Source organism: Echinops telfairi, unplaced genomic scaffold (assembly GCF_000313985.2).
Source record: "Echinops telfairi isolate 266 unplaced genomic scaffold, ASM31398v2 ScPeMD7_25;HRSCAF=90, whole genome shotgun sequence".
NCBI classification, from domain to species: Eukaryota; Metazoa; Chordata; class Mammalia; order Afrosoricida; family Tenrecidae; genus Echinops; species Echinops telfairi.
In genome coordinates this window covers 27,891,098-27,914,352 of record NW_022103922.1, presented here as the reverse complement: position 1 = coordinate 27,914,352, position 23,255 = coordinate 27,891,098, and the positions used below count along the sequence as shown (strand labels likewise).

At 38.4% G+C, this 23,255-nt stretch overlaps 1 long non-coding RNA gene across 1 annotated transcript in view; it reads left to right on the top strand.

The window, feature by feature from the left end:
• Window positions 1-23,255, top strand: part of LOC123521569 — a 258,583-nt gene that overhangs the window by 77,800 nt on the left and 157,528 nt on the right. The window contains exon 2 of the long non-coding RNA XR_006679990.1: window positions 10,238-10,318. This is a non-coding gene — a long non-coding RNA (uncharacterized LOC123521569). The remainder of the gene's footprint in view (window positions 1-10,237; window positions 10,319-23,255) is intronic.

The following is a 23,255-nucleotide window of genomic DNA, read 5'->3' as shown; positions in this document are numbered from 1 at the left end:
TTGTTTATCTTCAAGCCTTTAAGACCTCAGAAGCTATATCTTTTGATAGCCAGGCACCATCAGCTTTCTTCACCACATTTGCTTATGCTCACATTTTTCTTCTGCAATCATGTCGGGAAGTTGTGCATCCTGGAATGCCATTTTAGTAGAACAACGTGTTCTTGCATTGAGTAGGGTTTTCTTACAAAGTTACTCAGATGCTTCTACTTATATTTAAACAATCGTTTTGGGGGGCTTTTTTTGGGCATATATACTGAATACATAATTCTGACCTAGAAATAGATTTAGTCACTGTAGATTTGACCTTCTGACTGGGGATCAATCAGTCCCTCACTCATCCTTTGTGGATATAGTTTCCCCATCTCCACACCCTTCTCTCCTTCCTGACTGCCATCTTCTCTTTCCCTTTCTTCTCTTTCTACAATCTGTAAAAAAGCTAATGTAGCACAGGGCTCAGAAAATTCAGAGACTTTCCTCAGCTAATTGCATTATACTGTGGATGGTGTTGGTTTTGCTATCTTGCCCTTCCTCAGCATAAAGATATCCTTGTTACCAACCTTTCATCAACTTTGCCAGAAAGTCTATAATTGTAAAGAGACTGAGGAAACAGTGGATTTGGAAAACAGAAAGCTTCAAGTTCAAACTCTGGCTTCATTACTCATTCTATAACTAAAGTAGGGGAAATTGTTGAATTCTATGTCCAACTGTCTCATTTCTGTAACATGGCAATCATGATCCCTACTTCATTGTCTAATGAATAAAAAAAGATGCGAAGTTTCTGGCTCAGAGCTACCACGTTAGCTAAGGTTGTGATTTATGACTTTTTCCAAGGGTGCAACTTGCCAGTTTTTCTTTGCGGTTGCAATGCCTTCTCAAAGTATTATTCAATAAATGTGTAGCGAATAAATGAATCATTGAACAATATTGTTCAATAGTCTGTCAATGTCTTATCTTTAAAAGGAACATCATTTGTGTTAGAAGATAATATTGAATTATGATTCAGTTTTACTTCAGGGATCAGTTAACATCACACAATAATACTTCTTCTCTGGCGTTAGGGAAGCAAATTGAGGATGCAAAGTACATGCCATTCAAAGATTGTTTCAAAGACAGGTTATTGGTGTCAGCTTTAAAGAATATTCTGAGAAAGTAGAACAACTGGGTGGAATGTGCACACTTTCTTCCTGACCTTTTTCCTGAACCTATAGGAGGGGGCTTCAAAAAATGTGTTAAATAAATTTTATTGCCTTTTATTTCAGTTTTTCCATGAACTCTTTCATACCCTCTCCTTTTTAAATGGAGACTACATGGGATATGAATATATTTAAAGAGTCTTGTAGTTTCATGCTGTTGGGGCAGCAGGTGACAGTGTTTTCCAAAATGCGTCATCAGGACCTCCTCACTGACTAGGCACCAGAAGTTGTTATCTTTAAAATAGACATCCACATAGCTTAGCACCCAACCCACATCCCTATACCTTGGAAGGTGAATCATCTGTAAGCTGAGCTTTGAGATTTTTCTTGGACTCAGTTTGAATCTTGAGGAACTGTGTTGCAGCTTTGGTCATTGTGAAGCAAGCTTTTAAAACTCAGATATATTTTCTTAGGACTCCCTGCTCCCCTTCTCTGTGAATCATCCAAGTCCCCAAATGGCTAAGCCTGCCTGGGAAGCAAGAAGGCCTCCAGCCCCACAGAGCCGAGAATGTCTGCAAGTGGCTCAGAGTCGCTCTCCAAATGCCTCTGAATAGAGGAACACAAGTGGAACCCAGGAGCCACATGCTTGTACAGACACTAGAAGATTCACTTGTTACAAAATTACTAAACCATATATTTTTTTTCCTTTTTGAAAACCTTCGATGTAGTTGGTTTTGCATTTAGTCAATACATGTTCAGTTAAATAAATATTTAATGAGCTTTTTCTAAGCCCAGCACTTTAGACACACAGGATTTGGGATGGTTGCAGCTTGCCTGGAATTTGCATGGTAAGGAGGTGGGAAAAAATATAATCAAATAACTCTGTGGATAAAGGTAATTTTATTGAATAATAGTAGCTCTCATTTATTGGGTGCATGATTTCACTGAACAAAAATAGCTCATGTTTACTGGATGCTTGATATGTGTGAGACACTGTTCTGAGTACTGACAGGTATTAAGTCACATTATCTTCATAACCGTCACATTAGGTAAATACTATTTTACCTCATTTTAGAAATAAACCAATATTTAGATAGGCAAAACATCTGCCCCAGTAGCATACAATCAAGTAAGTGGGATATTCATAAAGTCAAGATCTAGATCGAAGGAGCCCTGGTGGCAAAGTTGCTAGGAGTTGCACTACTATTTGCAAAGTCATCAGTTCAAAATCACCCAGAGGGAGATTCAAATCAGTTCAAAGCTACCCAGAGGGAGAAAGGGATTAGAAAGGTTTTCTAATCCCGTGACGAGTTACACTCTCAGAAACTCTCAGAGGTTACTCAACCCTATCCTGTAGGGCCACTAAAGCTCACATGCATTTCATGGATGGGAATTTGTTTTTTCTAAAGTCTAAATCCAGTCTTTAAAATTGCTACATTTTTCTAAGAAATGGCAGGGAATAAAGCAGTAGGAAGTCATACTAGAATATTAAAAGAGGCTGACATTTAAAATGAGAAATGCATAAGAGAGTGGCATGTAAGGTGAAATCTAAAGTGGAAAGGGCCAGGCTAGATAAAGAAGGACTCTAACAAAGGGTCTTGCAATGAGGAAAATCTTTCAGCACAGAGAAGGTCATTAAGTGAGAAAGAGAAGGCTGCAGAGATTAATTGCCTTAGATATTACAGGGTCTAGTATATTAAATTATAGTATTATTATGAGTTACAATTGAATCAATGGCAGTGGTTTTTTGTTTGTTATTTGTTTTTTTGGTTTTTTTGGTAGTAGATTAAGGAGCAAAAACTTTACCATCACACAATTTGTGCACAAAGGCAAACGATTGGTGGGGAGTCATGATCCAATTGTTACTCCAATGAATTTTGAAAGATAAGTAAAAATGGGGTTGCACTGAAGCAGAATCTACTACATGTCAACTAGTGGTAGAGTGCCAAAACATTTGTAAGTCTTACCTAAAGGATATCTTATTTGGTAAAACCGAAAGCAAAAGACAAGATTGACAGAGTGTCTGCAACAATGAATTTAAACATAACAATTGTGAGGAGGTTGAAGGACCAGGCATTGCTTCCTTCTTGTACTGGACAGCCCCTCCCAACAATAACTCGGTTACTGTATTTGAAGCTGATGCTTCCTACAGAAATGTGAAAAAAATGACAGTTTTCAGATGAGATTTCTCATATACTTATTAACTCATGATTGTCAGAAATATTTATTGGATGCTGACTTACAGTTGAAATGTTTCAACAAGCTGATGAAGCACAGGAAGCACTAATTCCTCTATGCCAGGAAGTTTGAAAGACAGCTACTTGGTCACGGATCAGAATAGATCCATATATGTACCCATTCCAATTAAAAGTAACCTAGCAGAATGTTCAACGTATAGAACCATATCACTGATATCACATGCAATAACATTTTGCTGAAGATCATAAACCAATGGTCACAACAGTTCATTAAAGCCCACATGGAAGAACACATCAGCCTGTGTGATCACAAGGTGCCCAAGGGATCAGTTATCAGGCGTAAAAAACAAAAAATCATATTATTGTGTGCTCACCTCCATGATATGATCACTGAATACAAATGGGTGCATAAGCAAATGTGGCTAAGAAAGCTGATGGTGCCCGGCTATCAAAAGGTATAGTGTCTGGGGTCTTAAAGGCTTGAAGGTAAACAAGCGGCCAGCTAGCTGAGAAGCATCAAAGCCCACATGGAAGAAGCACACCAGCCTGTGTGATCATGAGGTATCGAAGGGATAAGGTATAAGACATCATCAGAACAAAAAATCTTACCATAGTGAATGATGCGGGGAGTGTGGAGTGGAGATCCAAAGCCCATTTGTAAGCCACTGGAGAGCCCCTTGCAGAGGGGTCTCGGGGAGGAGACGAGCCAGTCAGGGTGCGATGTAGCAACAATGAAAAATACAACTTTCCTCTAGTTCCTAAATGTTTCCTCCCTGCTCCCACTATCATGATTCGAATTCTACCTTGCAAGTCTGGCTAGACCAGAGGATGTACACTGGTACAGATAGGAACTGGAAACACAGGGAATCCAGGGCGGATGATCCCTTCAGGATCAGTGGTGTGAGTTGCGATACTGGGAGGGTAGAGGGAGGGTGGGTTGGAAAGGGGGAACCAATGACAAGGAACTACATGTGACCTCCTCTCTGGGAGACGGACAACAGAAAAATGGGTGAAGGGAGATGTCGGACAGGGCAAGATATGACAAAATAATAATTTATAAATTATCAAGGGCTCATGAGGGAGGGGGGATCTGGGAGGGAGGGGAAAAAATGAGGAGCTGAGGCCAGGGGCTTAAGTGGAGAGCAAATGTTCTGAGAATGATGAGGGCAATGAATGTACAAATGTGCCTTTTTGATGTATGCATGGATTGTGATACGAGTATGCATGGATTGTGATACGAGTCATATGAGCCCCTAATAAAACGATTAAAAAAACAAACAGGAAGCTGCCAGAGAATCAGGTGAGATTCAGAAGAGAACCTGAAAGAAGGGTTATCATTCCTGAAGTCAAATTGATCTTGGCTCAAATCAGAAATATGCTTACCATACTCGTGTAATAGCCAAGGTTTTCAGCACATTTTTAATGCAGTTTTTGTTGTAAAATTAGGTAGCTTGGCTGATATTCGAGTTGGCTCATACTCGAGTATATATGGCCCTTTTTTCTTTCTGTTTTTTTTTTTTAAACAAGGGAATATTGGAGAGAGTTTCCAATCCTGAAGTACACCTTTCTTGAAGGTAGCATCAGAATTGGAGGAAGGCTAATTAACAAGCTGTGACATGTACTTGACACAATCTTGGTTGTTGAAAGTGAGGAAGACTTGAAGCACTCAGTAATGCCGATCAAGGATTTCAGGCTGCACTATGGGCTGCAACTCAGTATCAAGAATACTAAAATCCACACAACTGAACCACCCGGTAACATCATGATAAAAGTAGAAGAAAAGGTTAAAGCTGTCAAAGATTTTGTCTTGTTTGGACACACAATAGATGCTCATGGAAACAGCAGTCAAGAGCTCAAATGATGGCTTACAATGGGTAAATCTGTCTGACCCAATCCATGGTATATTCTATTGCCTCATATGCATAGGAAAGTTGGACATTGAATAAGGAAGACATAAGAAGATCTGGATGCATTTCAATAGTGATGTTAGCTAAAAATATTGGAAATACCAATAGCTGTCAAAAGGAAAAGCAAGTCTCTCTTGGAAGAAGTATAGCTATAGTGCTCTTTAGAGGCAAGGTGGCAATTCTATCTTGCATCCTTTGAGCATGTTGTCAAGCGAGACCTGTCTCTGGAGAAGGACACCATGCTTCATAAAGTAGAGCAGCAGTGAAAAGAGGAAGCCCCTCAAGGAGATGGACTGACGGACTGACACATTTGTTAACAGCAATGAGCTCAAGCAGAGGAATAATTGTGAAGATGGCATAGGACCAAACAGTGTTTCATTCTGTTGTGTGTGGCTCAACAATGCTGTGCGTCGTTCTTGATGTCACTCAACAACACTCTACCACCAGGTGCCATCCAGTAGATTCTGTTTCAGTGCAAGCCCAAAACGTTTATGGAAAATGGAATGAAAAGAACAGGGAATTTTTTAAGTGAACTTTGTAAAGCCCCCTTATATGTGTCCGAATACAACTGTGCCCCATAGAGTTCTCAATGGCTGACTTTTTAGAACTAGACCAGCAGGCCTTTCTTCTGAGGCTCATCTAGGAGGACTCCAGTTTCCAAGTTCGATGTGAGAATCCCAATGCATAACTGTTTGCACCACTCAGCGACCCTATCAGAGGAGGAGATTTTGACTTATTTTTTACTAACCTATTTCTGTCCCCCTGTATGTCTATATCTTTTGCTATGGGTTGGTTTTATTAAGAAGACTAAGAAAGTTAAGGGACTTTTTGGGACACCATTATTGAAATGTCATTGTTACTATCTGTTAAAGAGAGGTTACATGGCATTTGTGTTGATAGCTCAAGCCTTAGAACATACTTCCTAAGTTCCAATCCTTGCTAGGTTAGGAAATCTGTGTGTGGCAGTGAAGTGAAATTACTTGGTATGGCTCTTCTATCCATAGTCTTCCTAAATTACATCCAGTGACAGTGTTAAAACATGGAGGTAATATGTAGAGAATTCTAAATCAGGGATTGTACAGTTGCGACATTCAACATGGTATAAAGTGACCTATTTCAGAAGTCAGAATAGAGTGCCAAGACCATCAAGAAAGTGGAACCACCTGTGGAGGGAGCGTAAGTCTCTGAACAAGAGGTCAGAGCACCTAGATCATCAGACTGAGTGGGACAGTAGACTTCCCAGCCCAAAGAACAGGTTAAGCTGCATGTCTTTGGGCAAGAGACTTGGCTTGCAGAGTGGAGTACTCTTTGGGCATTTATCTAAAGGAGCTTTGTAATACTTCCCGGAGCCAGGCAGAGGCTGAGATAATGACAGCATGGTTGAGAAGAAGGATTTCAGACAAAAGGACAGTGTGTTCGATTGGTTTCTCTAGAGAAGCAAAACCAGGGACACTTGAATGTGTTTGTATAGAAAAATATATTTATGTTAAGAACTGACTTACGTAGCTGGAGAAGCAGGTAAGTCTAGTCCAGTTCAAGTCAGGCTTCTCCTGACTCATGGAAGCTGATAAATAAAAAGCAGGATGATGAAGCACAGGCAGTTGGGGCTCAGGCTGGTGGAGGCAGTGGTAAATTTATCTGAAACTAGCCAAAAGGATCCTGGGGTCTGCAGCTGATGCAACAGGAGACCTAGAAACCAGATGCAAATGCAAGCTCCAGAAATATTTGAAAGGCCAAAGAGAAAGCCACTCTGCTAGGTCTCTTGGTTATACAAATGGCCACGCTCCTAAAGAGGTGTTATCCAACTGTGACCCAGTTAATAGTTGGGCTCCACACCTAGTCTTACCTAGGAGTCACTAGTTAACATAATCCATAACCATCTCAGCCAATATGCTTATTGTTTTTAGATCTGGACTTGTACAGTTAATTTCTCTAAAAATACCCAGAACCATGAGTATTTTCTGTGATTTCTGGGTAGTCATTGCCATGACCCAATGCAGCAGAGAAGTAGAATGTTGCTGGAGGGACAGTTGAGTATTAGAGTAAGGTAGAGAAGGATGGATGGTGGGGGCAATTCTGATCTCTGCCTCATAGGCATGGTTATAGAGCAGATGTGGAGTTGGATGATCATTCCCCTTGTGTACCAGAGGTCAGATATGACCCCCCTACCATTTCCTCCTTGTGCTTCCAATTTTCATCTTTCAGTCAGAAAGTATTAGTTGTGTGAGAATTAGTTAATAGATGTAGTTAGAAGTGTCTGACATTCAGTGTATATTAATTATTATTCAATCTATATTCAATCTAATATTCAATCTATTGGGTAATCTGGCAGTGACTACCAGAAATCACAGAAAATACTCATGGTTCTGCGTATTTTTAGAGAAATTAACTTTACAAGCCCAGATCTAAAAACAATAAGTATATTGGCTGAGATGGTATTGAATAATAATTAATTGAATAAGATGAATAATTATTATTCAATCTATACAAGACACAATACATTTATTGTTGGAGTATAATTTAAAGAGATTGTTTCCAAATATATCTTTTAAATCAAAATGGGAAAAAAAACTAGCTGTAGTAGAATTTCAACTATTTAAAAGTTTAAACACCATGAAAAGTTTTAACTTGATTGACCTAATAGAAAGATAAGAGTGAATTCTTTTTACACTTGGGTTTTGAAAGATTAAAGTCAATAAAAATGCCGATTTGCCTACCATGTACATCTCTAAGAAAGTCAAGAACAAAAGGAAATATAAGCCACCGCAGCAACCCCAATGAAGTCCTTGCCATTCTGTTGGGATCCCCCAAACAAAGCCATTTGAAAGGAGGCAACTTAAAATAACCAGAAATGCTTTCGTTCATGCCTGCTTTTCTCTATTGAAGAACAAGGCAATGTGTATTTCATGCTAAAATCAGTTTCTCTGTAGGGGAACAGTGAAAGAATCTCTTTGACAATGTCTATGAAAACCTGTTTTAAGTGAAATCTCTTTAGAGTGATTCAGTCAAGGAGTGCTGTCGTATGCTTTTTTACTAATTGTAAAAAAATTGCTTTTAATGTTAAAAAGTTCTATTGAATGTTACAGTCAAAATTCCTTAGTTCATATATTTCTCCCCTATTCCTTGTAGTCTTCTCTATTGTTGCAATAAACAGTAGGGCTACATTTATTACATTGCAATTATTAAATAGCTTAAATCTCAATAGCTATTTTTGTAATGATAGAATTAAATAGAATAAATAGTATATTATATTTTTAAAAATCCACATAGACATTTTAAAGTATTTTTGCATAAATATATATTTCTAGAAATGACATTTATTGAATGTTGCTCTATTTGTAATATTCAATTAGTACATTCCATGAAAAATTAAGGGATTTCTACCTACTTACCTACCTACCTACCATCTAATTTCTCCCTATCCATCCATTATCTATCGATCTATCGATCTATCTATCTATTATCTATCTATCTATCTATCTATCTATCTATCTATCTATCTATCTATCTATCTATCTATCTATCTATCTATCATCGATCATCTATCTATCTATGCCTGAATTTCACATTGAACTATTACCCACAGGGTTGGCAGTTAGAGCCCCGGTCACTCTACGGAAGAAAACGACATGCTCTGCTCCTGTAAAGGCTTTGAGTCTTGGGACTCACAGAGGGAGCTATCCTCTGCCCTATGGGGTCAATATGAATCTGAATCAACTTATGACAGTTTTTTGGGGGGAGGCTGTGTATGTACACACACACATGCATATTTCATTGCCCACGCTTTAAACATGATATCAGGAGAAATCAGTCCTTGGAAATGTACATCATGCTTGGTCAAGTGGAGGGGCATTGACATATGATTGCTAACGTCATATATATGAATCTAGCCCTTCATGAAGTTCCTCATATGGCCTCTTTTGTTTTAATTGGTTACATATGTTTTGAAAAAGTTAAATGCTCAATCAAGAATACCATTTCCCATGATCTCCATTTTATTCTACTCTGATCTTCTTTGCTGCCTAATGGACTTGAGATTGCTGGGGGGGAAGATACCCATGGGTAATAAACTTCCAACCCTGTGGGTAATAGATCAGTACTTGTGCCTGCACTTAAGAATTTCACAAAAGAAGATATGCTAAGGTTTAGATTGATGGGTCTGTATGAGTCTGACCCAAGGGTCTGGTGCGTCTGTATTGATGGGTCTGTTTCTTTTCTTTTTAAATTGGGAGCATTTGTTTATGCAGAATACAGCAATGACAGAGGGGAGCAGCAAAGTACTCATGTATCTTGCTTGTAACCTTATTCATTGTTAAGTAGGCAGATGGTGGAAAATTATGATTTTTTAAATATGTTTCTCTATAGAGAATTAAAACTGGTTATAAAACTGAATTATTATATAAATCTCATTTTTACTTTATATACTGCATATTATCTAAAAGTAGAAGCTACTAAAATAATTAAAGTATTCTCCAACTACTTATCAAATGCTTGTCTATATGGAGTTTACCATGGTTTATAAAAAGATTCCAGAAAATGCTGGGAAATATAAAGGAAAAATACTGGCTTAAAGCTTGTAAAGGAGTGAATGACAAAATCTAAACATGGATACAAACCCCTACTATTTAAAACTCAAAGTTATCCTTAGAAAATTATTTATGAATAGTTATAAATAAACGACATGAAATATTTCAATCAAATATGGTTATGTTTCATAGTTCAGAAGACGTCCTCAGTAAGTGAAATGGAACTGGGTGACTCATATTTCACTAGCTTGAGTCTAGCTTAGTGTCTGGGAAGTTCCATACAGACATATCATTTTCATTTCTAATCTGTACATTCCACCAAAGTAATGATACCAGTAATATAAACGGAGGTTCAATTTTTGCAGTGGCAGTGTGGGGTAATAATTAAAAAATTCCATTACTAATTGCCATTGTATTACAGAGGCATATATTACTCTTCTGAACATATTCTTTCATCTTTCTTTTATTTATAGGATTTGAAAATGATCTTTAGAAAATTGGATCATGGACTGCTTGGGCTTTGAAAGTGTGCAGTGGAATTTTAGTCAGATGAGGTAAATATTGAACTCCATTTAACTCAATATTTATGATGAATATGAAATACCATTTGTGGTCATTTTTTCTTGTGCCAAAATGCTGTTAATTCTATTTTTATTGAACACTTTAGTTAATTAAAGAGTTGCTTTGAACACTGCCTGGTCCTACCCCATATTCACAAATGTTGTGTTTGAGCTCTTGTTGAGTAACTGTGACCATCCACTTTTTGACAGTCTTCCTCCTTTTGCTGTCTCTCTATCATGTATGATGCCCTTCTCCAGGGACGGGTGTTTTCCAGTAACTAGTCCAGAAGACATGAGCTAAAATCTTGCCATCTCTATCTTTCTTCTTATTTATTTATTTATTTATTTATTTTTAATCGTTTTATTAAGGGCTCATACAACTTTTATCACAATCCATCAATTGTGTAAAGCACACCCATACATTCGTTGCCCTCATCATTCTCAAACATTTGCTCTTCACTTAAGCCCCTGGCATCAGGTCCTCAAGTTTACCCCTCCCTCCCCGTTCCCTCCTCCCTCATGAGCCCTTGATAGTTTATAGTTATTTTGTCATATCTTGCCCCGCCCTACGTCCCCCATCACCTACTTTTCTGTTGTCCATCCCCCAGTTAGGAGGTCACATGGAGATCCTTGTAATAGGTTCCCCCTTTCCAACCCACTCTCTCTCTATGCTCCCAGTATCGCCACTCACACCCTGGTCTTGAAGGGATCATCAGCCCTGGATGCCCTGTGCTTCCAATTCCTATCTGTACCAGTGTACATCCTCTGGTCTATCCAGACTTGCAAAGTAGAATTCGGATCATGATAGTCGGGGGGCAGGAATGGGGGTGGCTGGGGGAGGAAGCATTCAGGAACTAGAGGAAAGTTGTATTTTTCATCTTGCTATATTGAACCCTGACTGGCTTATCTCTTCCCTGAGACTCCTCTGCAGGGGGATCTCCAGTGGCCTACAAATGGGCTTTGGGTCTCTCCTCTGCACACACACACCCTCATTCATTATGGTAAGATTTTTTGTTCTGATGATGCCTTATACCTGATCCCTTTGACACCTCATGATCGCACAGGCTGGTGTGCTTCTTTCATGTGGGCTTTGTTGCTTCTCAGCTAGATGGCCTCTTGTTTACTTTCAAGCCTTTAAGACTCCAGGAGTTATACAATTTGATAGCCGGGCACCATCAGTTCTCTTCACCACATTTGCTTATGCACTCACTTTGTCTTCAGGGATCGTATCATGGAGGTGAGCACACGATATGATTTTTCATTCTTTGATGCCTGATAACTGATCCCTTCAGCACCTCGCGATCACATTCTAAGGAACATCTTAGCTGTACTTCCTCTAAGACAGATTTAAACAAATCTTTGCCAACTGAATATTCTTTGCCAACACCAAAATTCAAACAAGTCAGTTGTGGTATAATCTTTCACATTCACTGTGTAAGTTTCACATGCATATGAGGTTAATGAAAGTACCAAGTCTTGAGTTCCAAAGACCAAAAATCAAACTAACTGCCATCGAGTCAATACTGACTCATCGTGACTCCATGACAGGTTAGCGTTGCCCTTTGTGAGTTTCTGACTCTAACTCTTTGTGGGAGTAGAAATCCCAGTATTTCTCTCTCAAAGATGCTTGTGGTTCTGAACTGATCTCTTCATATTTAGCACCCGACTCATAACCACCACACCACCAGGGCCCTCCTCAGTCCTCTGAGTGACATCCTTGCTCCTCAATACTTTAAAAACGGTCTTGTGCAGTAGATTTGCCTAAAGCAATATGTCATTTTATTTTTCACTGCTGATCTAAGTAAAATGAAATATTTCACAACTTTAATATTTTTTCTATTTATCACAATCTTCTTATTTGTACAGTTGTGAGAATTTTGTTTTGTTTACAATGAGACTTCTTTATTTTTTTTAAACATTTACCAGCATTATATCAGACAATACTTTGCTACTTTTCATAACGTTTTCAGTGGCTAATTTCTTAGAAGTGGACTGTCGCCTACTTCTTCCTAGTCTACCCTTAGTCTGGAAGCTCCAGGGAAACCTCTTCACCACTGATGACTCTGAGATATAGCTTGCACCATTATCATAATAAACAGGTTACCAGAGTATGGGAAATTGACAGTTGAGTGGAGGGAAGTTAAGCTTTAAATACTGTTCATTAAAAAGCAGGCTTTGAAATTGTGGGAAAAAAAGCAGATGGTCCATAGCTATCTAAAGGAATAGCAGGTGGAATCTTAAAGGCTTGTCTTCAAACAAGCAGCCATTTAACATGGAAGAAGCATACCAGCTAGTGTTATTCAAGATTTATAAAGGATTAAATCAAAATCTGAAGGAGGGAATGATATCAGAACTTAAATTGTGAATACCCAATTTGAAGAAGACTAGGGATGACAGTGGAAGTCCAAAATCCATTTGCAGAGTCTCTACATGGATTAAGCACCTGGTTCCTCCTCTCTGACCACAGAATAGGGATATGAGTAACATTACCATCAGACAGAAAACAGGTAAACTAGGTGATTCCAGATGTAGTTGGGTTAAAATGTGATACCTTATCATTTGATCTCCCTTTTGACCTATTTGAAAGTTGTTTTATATTTTTAAAAATGTTAAGGGAAAACACACATGGATTGAGTCTCAGGTGAATCCCCTCTGGCTATGGACCACAGACTGGCAGAACATTGCTGTCTTGTTGAGCAGGCGCCCTGGTCGAACAGTGCTTATGCACTGAGTTGCTGCGAAACACAGATTCAGCAGTTAGAAACCACCAGCTGCTCCTCAGGAGAAAGAAGAGGCTTTCTGCTCTTACAAAGAATAAGAATCTCAGAAACCCACAGGTGACATGTTACTCCTAGGGTCACCGTGAGTCAGCATTGACTCACTGGAACTGAGTTTTTTGTTTAGTACTATGTAGACTACCATGGAAAGAGGCTTGTTGCGGGATCAGTTTGGTAAAAACCAAACTCTATCATGTGATCTCTCTTTTCACCAATTTTAAATTTGTTCTAGTTTTTGTATTTCATACTTTCTATTTGATCGAGGGTTTTCTCTGGTTTATTTATTGATTGATTGATTTTGCGTGTGTGTGTATTTTCCACCTTATGAAATCCAGGATAGGTAACTCTATAGAAATAGTATAGATAATTTCTATAGTAATTAGTAATACTAATATGTAGTAATATAATATGCTATAGCATATTATCTACTACAATAATCTATAGAGATAGTATAGATAATATTATGGGTACAGGATGGGAGGTTGGGAGGAAATGGGGAGCTAGAAGCAAGGACTACCAGAAAGAAAATTTTCAAGTACTGATTGTTGTGTTAATTATATAACTCTTTTTGATACAACAACCATTAAAATGAATGCTATGTGAATTATATGTCAGTAAAGAAATTAAAAATAATTTAAGAAATCAATAAATAAAAATTGGCTTTGGCCTTACTTTCTTCTTAGTAATGACATGCAGCTCAGCACAGTGGTTTGAGCAATGTGACCAGTAGTGCTGGATTTCTCTAATCAGAAGTCTCACCATTATTTCTAGTGGAAACTGATTTAATCCTTAGCATTACTTTCTGTCCTGCTCTATTATTTATTTGTATTGCACAGTGAAAACATCTTAATAATCTATCCCAAAGTTGTTTGTTTTTGTTGTTGTTTTTAGGAATAAACGTAAATATAATAAACATCTATCATGTGGGTATTTAGTGGGTTAAGTACTGGGCTGCTCAACACAAGGATGGCAGTTCAAATCCCCCAGCTGATCTGCAGGAATAAGAGGAAGCTTTCTGGGCTTGTAAAGATTTACAAATCAGAAACCCTATGGAGTTCTTCTACTCTGACCTATAGGTTCTCTGAGTCCCAGTCCAGTCAATGACATTGAAGCATTTTTGTTGGCTTGACCAGTAGCTTAAACATTGGGCTGCTAACTGCAAGACTGGTGATTTAAACCCAAATTGCTCTGTGGGAGAAAGATAAAGCTGTCAGCTACCGTAAAGTTGTATGGTAGCGGAAACCCAAAGGGGCGTTTCCACTTTGCCCTGTCGGCTCTGCTCTAGATCAGAATTGACTCTATTGGCGTTGGTTTTTTCCCAGGGTTCCATTTTATTAATTTGTGGATTTTTTTCTTCTTCTTCTCACTTTTCTCCTTGTGAATATTATCATAGTCTCTTCAAAGACTCTCTGTCTTCTCCATTAAATACATACAGACATTCAGATATTCAAACCCTATGTAGAATCGATCTGAGTGAGTCAAAACAGACTCAAAAATACTGTTTATTTGGTTTTATCAATCTCAGTACACCATAGGTAACTCTGACTTCTGTATACCTCCCAGTTCAGATATAATAAAGGTAATTCCTCCAGGAGTCTTAGTCCAGGTTTTGTATTGATCTCAATGATTGTCGATCACATGCATTCCTTAAACTATGCAGCTTGGAAGTTCAGGAATCACCAGTTTGATTTTTTTTAAGTTCTTTTTATCAGTGCACAGCAAATAAGGGAAGAGAAAGGTAAATTTAAGAATAAACATTAAAGTGATTGCTTATGTTTTCAGTGATCCATGTTTTGCTGAAAGTTAGAGGTCTAAATACTTTTAACGAATAATTTGGTGCTTGGGAGGCAGGAGCTTATTTGATTTTTAAAAATTGTCCAGTATGTGCAAACTGGAAAAGGCATAGTAATACCCAATAAGATGGATGCATTTGAATTCAGGTATTGGTGAAGAAGATTGAATACACCATGAACTGCAAAATTAACAAACATATCTGTCATGGAAGAAGTATTGTTTCTTAGAATGTTTCTTAGAATCCGGGATCAGAAGACTTTGTCTCACTTGCTTTACACATGTTATCAGGAGGGAGCATTCCCTGAAAGACATCATGTTTGGAAAAGTCATCAAAAAAGAAGAAAATCCCCAACGAGAAGAACTGACACTGTCTGCAACAACGTGCTCAAACCGCAGCCAGTGTGCAGGTGGCACGGGCGGTCAGAGGTTAGTTCTTAGAGCCACTATGGGTCAGAAGTAACTCCAGAGAACCTAACTAGAGTAATCACAGTTTTTAAGGTTCAACTAAATGCTTGGTTTGCTCCTGGTAAGAATGAAATATCATTTGATTTGGTTTGCCTTGACCCCATCCATTCTTCTATAGTGTAGGGATGGCTGGTTCAGATACAATTGTATGGAAACATAATCGCGGTATGATCTTTTTGCCACTAGAAAATAGACTTGAACTTTAATTTAGGTGATGTTTTATTTGACAGTTATAATTCTGGCCTCAATTTATCTCGGTATTCTCCAGGGCACATAAAGGAGCAGGAATAAATAACACATGGTTTTATTTAAAATAATGCCAGCCCAGTCCCAAATAGTTGGAGATTAATGATGTATCCAATATCCAACTCTTCCAAGGTGCTATTCTGCTCCACTTTTACCAACTCCGCCCCTGAGTGTTCCTCGCATCCCTGGGCTATTCAATTAGCTGCAACATTCCACAAAACCTCAGGAACTTTGAGGAAAATGTCTCAAATGGTAGTAGGCGCTATTCAGTCCAAATTCTGGAAGTTTGGCAGAGGTGAGGAAAAGGAAGGGCCAGTGCCAGTAGTCAATAAATACCCAAAAATCTTGTCGCTTCTGCCAAAGCTCAGTCAGGAAGTAGAGTTCTGCATTCCAGGTGAGGCAATGTGTGCTAGAATTGCATGGCGATAAAATTCCACAATTGTACATTCTATCTCCAAGCAAAACAAAAGGAGGTCTGTCTTAAAACACATCTCTCCCAAGGTAGAGTGAAAGATGACCCATGGAAACAAAGATTGTGGCTTGATTCATACCCTCTATGAAGTTTGGGTCTTAAACTCATTTTAATCCTGTCCATTAGTAGAGAATGCCATACAAAATAGGACTACGTATAGCCACAGGCATATAAAGACCAGAACTGTAATGTAACATAAGGGAATTTTGTCTAGAAAGACGATATAAATTAGTTGTTAACACACATCTCCTGCAAACCCATGTAAAGCCCTGTGAAATGAATATTTTAATTATCCTAATTCCCAATATGAAAAAAGGGGGGTGGAGGGAAAGATCTTGTATTAGTCTGGGTACTTTAGAGAAACAAATCCACAGAAGCTCATGTATAAGAGAGTTTTATATAAAGGTTATGTGCTCATCAAGAAAACATCCCAACCCAGTGCTGCCCAAGCCCACAAGTCCAACATTAACTCATTAAGCCGTGTGTCCAACAGCAATCCACAAAGTCCTCCTCCATCTCACAAAACAGACGCAATGGTGCTGACTGTAGGAGGAAAGCTGAGTCAGTGAATGTGTAAGCATCTCAGTGCTGGCTGGGGTCTCCACGTGGCTGCTCCAGCACCCAGGGCTGCAGCAGGGTAGGTCCATGTGGCTTCTCCTCAGGGATGTCTTGAAGGAAGTGAGCCTTGCCAGCTAAAGCAGGGAACTGGCTAAGGCAGCTGCACCCAACCATCACAAAGCAAGGGACCCGAAAATTAGAAAGGCAAGGCTCACTGAGCCATTTATCCCTCCGCCCTTCAATTAACCCGACGTGTCTATCGAGCAGTTTGGTACAATAGACTAACTACCTCAATCTAGACATATGAAGTGACATCCAAATATCAGTACAAGCTTTCTACTCCTGTAAAGAGTTACAGTCTCAGACACTTGTAGGGAAAGCTCAACCCTGTCCTACAGAGTAGCTATGGGTCAGCATCAACTTATTGGCCGTGAGTGTGGGTTTGGGGGTTTGGTGAATACAAACAGTTACACATAATCAGTATGTAGTGCGAAAGGCCTGCTGTCTGAGTATGCCTTGAGATCCTTTGGCAAACATTGACAGTGACTAACTAGGTCCTTCAGAAATGAAGATAATCCTCTCAAAGCTCTCCCAAAACTCTCATTTTGATAAATCTCATGAGGAGGAATTGCTGAAGATATGGGGGGAAAGTTTGTGTATATATCTAAATGTTTAAAGTTTGCATCAAGAGAACTTCGGAGAAAGAGTACTAAAAGAGCATCAATTCCTTTCACTTGGAGTCTAAGCAATTTTGCCACCAAGTCTAAATTTTCCCCTCAGAAAGAGAGATAAGTAAGATTAATCTCAGCAGGTCGCTGGTAAACCGATTTACATCGGGCCTCCCTCTGGAGTCTGATTGCATTTTGCCCTACTGTTGTGTGACACCTAGCATCCTTGGCGTCTTTTCTTATGACTCTGGCTGCATGCTCCACATGTAATTTACAATAGCATAAAAAAGTGCAACACCTAATTAATTCACCAATCAGCTGTCAGAGCCTCTGATCTTTTCCTGGTTCACTGTTGCATTCCCTGTGGGAGAATCCGTATTCTGCAAGTGCCGTTTCCATTCTGCTGTGTGTGGTGTTTGAGCAGAGTACTACGTTATGCCGCCTGTTCGTCGGAAATATGCTATCCTCATGAGTGCCTTGATGACTCTGTTAAAAATACCTCCTGCCACCTCGCCTCTCGGCGCCTCATGAATGCTTTCGCTCCACAGTGCAGCCGGCTTTCACAGTGCCATAATTCAGGAGAAGGGAAAACAACACACATCTCAGTTTGCATACCTTTGTGTGGAGTTTTTCTAGCTTATCTTCCAACCATTTGATTGTTTCTCACAAGTCTGTTGTTCAGTGGGAAGTTTTTCTGCTCCGGGGCTTCAGGCATCTCAACTCAACTTATGTGCATATGCTGAAGAGCTGGCTAGTTTTGGGGGCCTTCACTCACTTATTTTGTAGTTGTTGGCTCTACTACTAGTAATGACTATCTAGCAGGTTATCTTCATTAATTTACATGGTATATGACAGACTCTCAAGACAGCGGATGCATACTCAGTCCTTTGTGGCCAATGCTTATATCTGACCCAATACTGTCTTTGCTACCTTCCACTGGCCAAAGCAGATGAGTGTCAGCCCAGACACGGGAGATGGAAATTTACTCCGCCTCCTAAGGGAGATCACTGCAAAGTGACAGTATAAAGGGGAGACTAAGAGTGAGGAATTAGGACACTTGTGCAATCTGCTACACTTAACTAACTACCTGCAGAGCTGAAGTCAGCGAGACCTGACTCTGATTTTGTTTTGGCACTGTCTATAACAGCTATTCACTACATAGCATAAGGACAATAAAACAATATGGTTCACAATCATCCAAAATATTTTATACCTGAGGTTGCCTTTCAAATTAGTTAAATTTTAAATTGAACAATTAGCATGAAAGTTCATTATCATTCTAGACATTGAGATATAGAGAATAATATTAAAATATATATTTCATGTGATACCTGAATAAATTATATTATACATAACATTATGTCTACCATCCATTATAAGAAAAAAACCCAAAAATCTACCCTGTCTTGAAATACTTGTATTTACTAACCAAATCCAATCAACCCCATTTCTTGTTCCATCAGCAATAAGCTCCAATAAAGCTTTTTATTATCTTATGTTCATTTTTGTGTTAGCACATATGACGAGGCCTCAATGATTCCATAGAAAAATGGTATTAGCAGGTAGAAGAATTTTCCAATAAATTGTTGCAGCCCCCTCATATACTTAGTTGTATATTTTTATTGTGAGATATAAACCATACAGTTTAAAATTTCACACAAGTGAATTTGTGCTATCTTTCTGCCAACATTAACCATTGTTTTCAATTTTGGATTTGAGCTGGAACATTTAATTTTTAAAGATTTATTATAATTTCTTTATATCTCCATTATATTATTCTGTTGGTGTGTGTATATATACATGTATTTTCATCTAAATATTTTTATGTTTATTAATTTTAGAGATTATTTACTTTCAATTATTTTGTCCTTGATTTCTTTCATTCTTTTTTTTCTTTTCTAGTTGGTAATGCTTGTCCTAGAAATATTTTTTGGCGTAAAGAAACTCATCAAAGTTTGAAAATAAATATATTTACTCATAGAAAACAACACAATAATGGAGCTAATTTTATGACAAGCGGTCATCTTTCACTATATATGCTTGAGAAAGTGGCATGGAGGCCACATCTGATCTCTTCTGGTTACACAAAAGAGCATGAAGATCCAGCCTCGTACTTGTCCAAGGGTGATTCCTACAGGTCAGGGATCAGGCTTGCCTCCACACTCAAACGTTCTTTGCCCTATGCTGACTCCACTTATCCTTCCCAGGCCACGCTACTCTGCAGAATGTGATAATCCATTGAAATGGCTACAAAGAACTCATAGACAACAATCACAATCAAGGGGTTTATTAGGGAAGTTAATAGGTAAGTCAATCAAGATCTGAAAATAGTAAGGCTACAGTCCTCTTTTCCATAGCATCGCCTCTTCTTGGCCATGCTGGCTAGCATGTTTCATTCTGACCCTCTGCCTCATTGTCGTCCTGAACCTCTCAGCTTCATTGCTCTTGGACCTTTCCCTGCTCCAATGGCATGACTTTATGCACACTAACCTCCTGCCAGAAGATCCTCACCTTTACTTGTTCCTGGCGATGAAGCCCTGCTTTGCCTCATGACTCTTCCACATGCTGCTCTTCGCTCTCTCTCTCAAGCTCTTGACATGACTCCTCTGCCCTGTACCATCGTCTCAGTGTTTGGACCTCTGCTTTCCCTACTTCTCCTGGCTTGTCCAGCAAAGATCTCGCACTGGGGGGTTCTTCTTACTTGATGGTCATGGGATTTTCTGTCCCTGCTTCTGAGATGGCTCACTTTTATACCCAATGGAATGGCAGTACTAACCAATACAAGAGTCCCTTAAATCTTATTTATATGAACCTACCCAATAATTTGGTGAGAGTTACAAAGAATCTGAATAGAAAAAGCCAAACCAAGTAGTTCCATTTTACTGCAATGTAATTTCAATTTCAGTGCAGTGTCTGATCTAAATGTCCTTTTTTGTTCATTTCCTATAGGTCATATATTTGGCCTACCACTCCATTTTGAGAAAAAAAATATTCAGTGCACCCCTAGGCATGAAAGTTTTTGTACTACGGCCCATAATCTAGGATAAAGTATAGATATCTTCTTTTGAAGTCCCCTGGATTATTCTAGTGTCCCCAAGGGAGTGGAAAAGACAGATCTAGATAAATAAGGGTGTGTTAATTCTCTTTTGTTGCAATTTTTTGTACATAAGCTGAAATCACTTTCTCCTATGTGAAGAACTCTGTTTGAAATGGAATTTTAGGAGCAGTCTTTTGGTAGCAAATGCTCAGTGTCTTTCTTCCAAGTTCATTATTGAAAGACATTTTTACTGAGTATATAATTCTGGGTTGAGAGCTATTTGTTTTAGTACATCACAGATATTATTTTCCTGAATTTTATTTTCTTTGTTGTTGAAAAGTCAGACATCAAAATAATTTTTTCTTTGATGAATTTCAATCTCTTCTGCACTGCTTTCAATAATTTTGCTTTCAATATCTTAAAATATAACTATTATATATCCAAGTATTATTCATTTTTAAAATCTGTGATAGTTAAATTTTATGTCAGTTTGGCTGGGCCATTATTCTCACTTATTTGGCAAGATGTGATCTAACACAAGGTAATCACCACTGTAATGGGATCTGTCATGAACAGCCAATCAATTATAACACTGGGGTGGGATGTAACACTTTTACTCAGATCACATCCTTCATGTAATCAACTGAACAGAATTTTCCTAGAGGTGTGGTCTGCTTTCATTATAAGTGGGGGGAAAAAAATTTTTTTTTCTGGGTCTAGATCCAGCATCTAAGTCATCAACCTCTCGTTCTCTGGACCTGAGCCAATGATCTGATATATTGCACGGGGATCCTGGGAGTAATCAGTAACCTGCCATCTGACCTGCCAACCTCGGTTTCGTTAACTCCTGTAGCGGAAGGACTGACCTGCTGACCCTAGAGTCCACCACTTCTGCAGTCATCGTGCCTTCTTCTTTCTGATCAGCCCCCACGCATAATCAAATCAGATAATGTCTAATTACCAGAAACTATGGATAACTCAATGTCTTAACAAGAAAAATACAAATAACTTAATTAAAAAATGGGCATGAGATATGAATAGCAGTTTTCTAAAGATGGTATCCTCACAACCAAAGCCATATGAAGAAATGTTTGAGTTCATTAGCAATAAGAGGAATTCAAATTAAGCAATAAGGAGATACAACATCACACTGACTTTCAGCAAATTAAAAAAAAATCATAAATGCTAGATGGGATATGAGAGATAGGAACACTGATACATTGCTGATGGGATTGTGGAATTGAAAAACTACTATTGGAACCAATATGACGCATCCTTAAACAAAGGCAAATATGATGCTGCAACCTCTCTACTACATATACTCCCTAAATAAATGAAGACTACAACAAGAACAAACCGATGTACGCCTATGTTTATTTCAGCATTTTCCATCATAGCAAAAATGTGGAAATAACCAAAACCCCAGTTATAGGAGAATAGAGAAACAAAATGTGGTATATTCATACAGAGGAATATTATGCATCAATAAAAATAATGATGACTCTCTTAAACACCACAAGGCATAGAACTAGAGAACATTATGCTTAGAAAAGTTAGTTGTCCTTATGAAGATAAATAAAGACACCATTATTATAAGGAAAAACAAATAAAAAGGAAATGGTCTTCACACCAAAGGTGAGTCTTCCAAGAAAAGAGGAGGCCAGGGATGGGGCCAGAAGCAGGGAGGGAAGAGGGATAAGAAATTATAGGGTGTGGGGGGAAGGGAGGGTAAAATAATAGAGGCCCATTTATTGGGGGTTTAACAGGACATTATTACTGGTGTCATTTGTTGAGATGGACTGTAAACTACATAGAATATTCATCTTTAGAAATCTAAATAAATAAATACTAAAAATGAAATTGGGAGGCAGCAATTTTACAATTATGCTTGATCTAAGTGAATTATGGATTGTTATAGTATCTGTAAGTGCTCCCAATGAAACGGTTAATAAATAAATAAATAAAATTGTAAAAACCATGAGAGGGAATGTTCGCAACTTTTAACCCCTCCCCCAATTTCAAACCCCTCACATCTGAAAAAAATGCCCTGAGTTGCTAGAAAATAAGGAAAAGTAAAATTTTAAGTGGCTTGGAGTCCTATAAGTTCATTCCAAACATATGGAGAAAATAAAACAGAAGAAGCCTTCAGTCGAACATCTGACCCATGGATTTGGTATTACCTGTTTCTACAACTTTGAGCTACTTTTTAATGTAACCTCTCATATATATGAACTTCACTGGTTTTCCTTCTCTAGAGATCCCAGCCTAATTAGAATAAAAGCTTACTTAATCTTTCTATCAATGTGTTTCATCAGTTCTGCAAAATTCTTTGTCATTGTCTATTTATTTGTCATTTTGTTTTTAACTTGTTTTAATTTCAGATGTCCAGAATGGTTTCAAGAAATAATGTGGTTTTTAGGTCACTTCTGACTCATAATGGTATTATGTACTGTTTTTTATTTTCTGGAGAATCCAGCCTAATACAGAATGTCTGGTCCTGGTGCTTCCTTACAATGGTTGTCATCTTTAAGCCCAATTTCACAGCCACCATATCAATCTTTTTCTTTTTTGTTGACCCTCTACTTTACCAAGTTGACCTCTTTCTCCAGTTTCTGGTCCCCCCTGATAACACGTCCATAATACAGAGACAAAGTCTTCCCATTCTTGCTTCAAATGAGTATTTGGCTTGACTTCTGCCAAATCAGATGTGTTTGTTCTTCTGGCAGTCCACGGTACACATGGTATTCTTCACCAACAATACAAGTCGAATGCGCCAATTCCTTTTTGAGATATTCTTTATAGATAACTGAGTTTTCACATACACATGTTGTTTTTGTTTTTAGTGACACTGCACAACAGAATGAAACACTGTGTGGCCCTGCATCATCCTCAGAACTTTTCCTAAGCTTGAGTA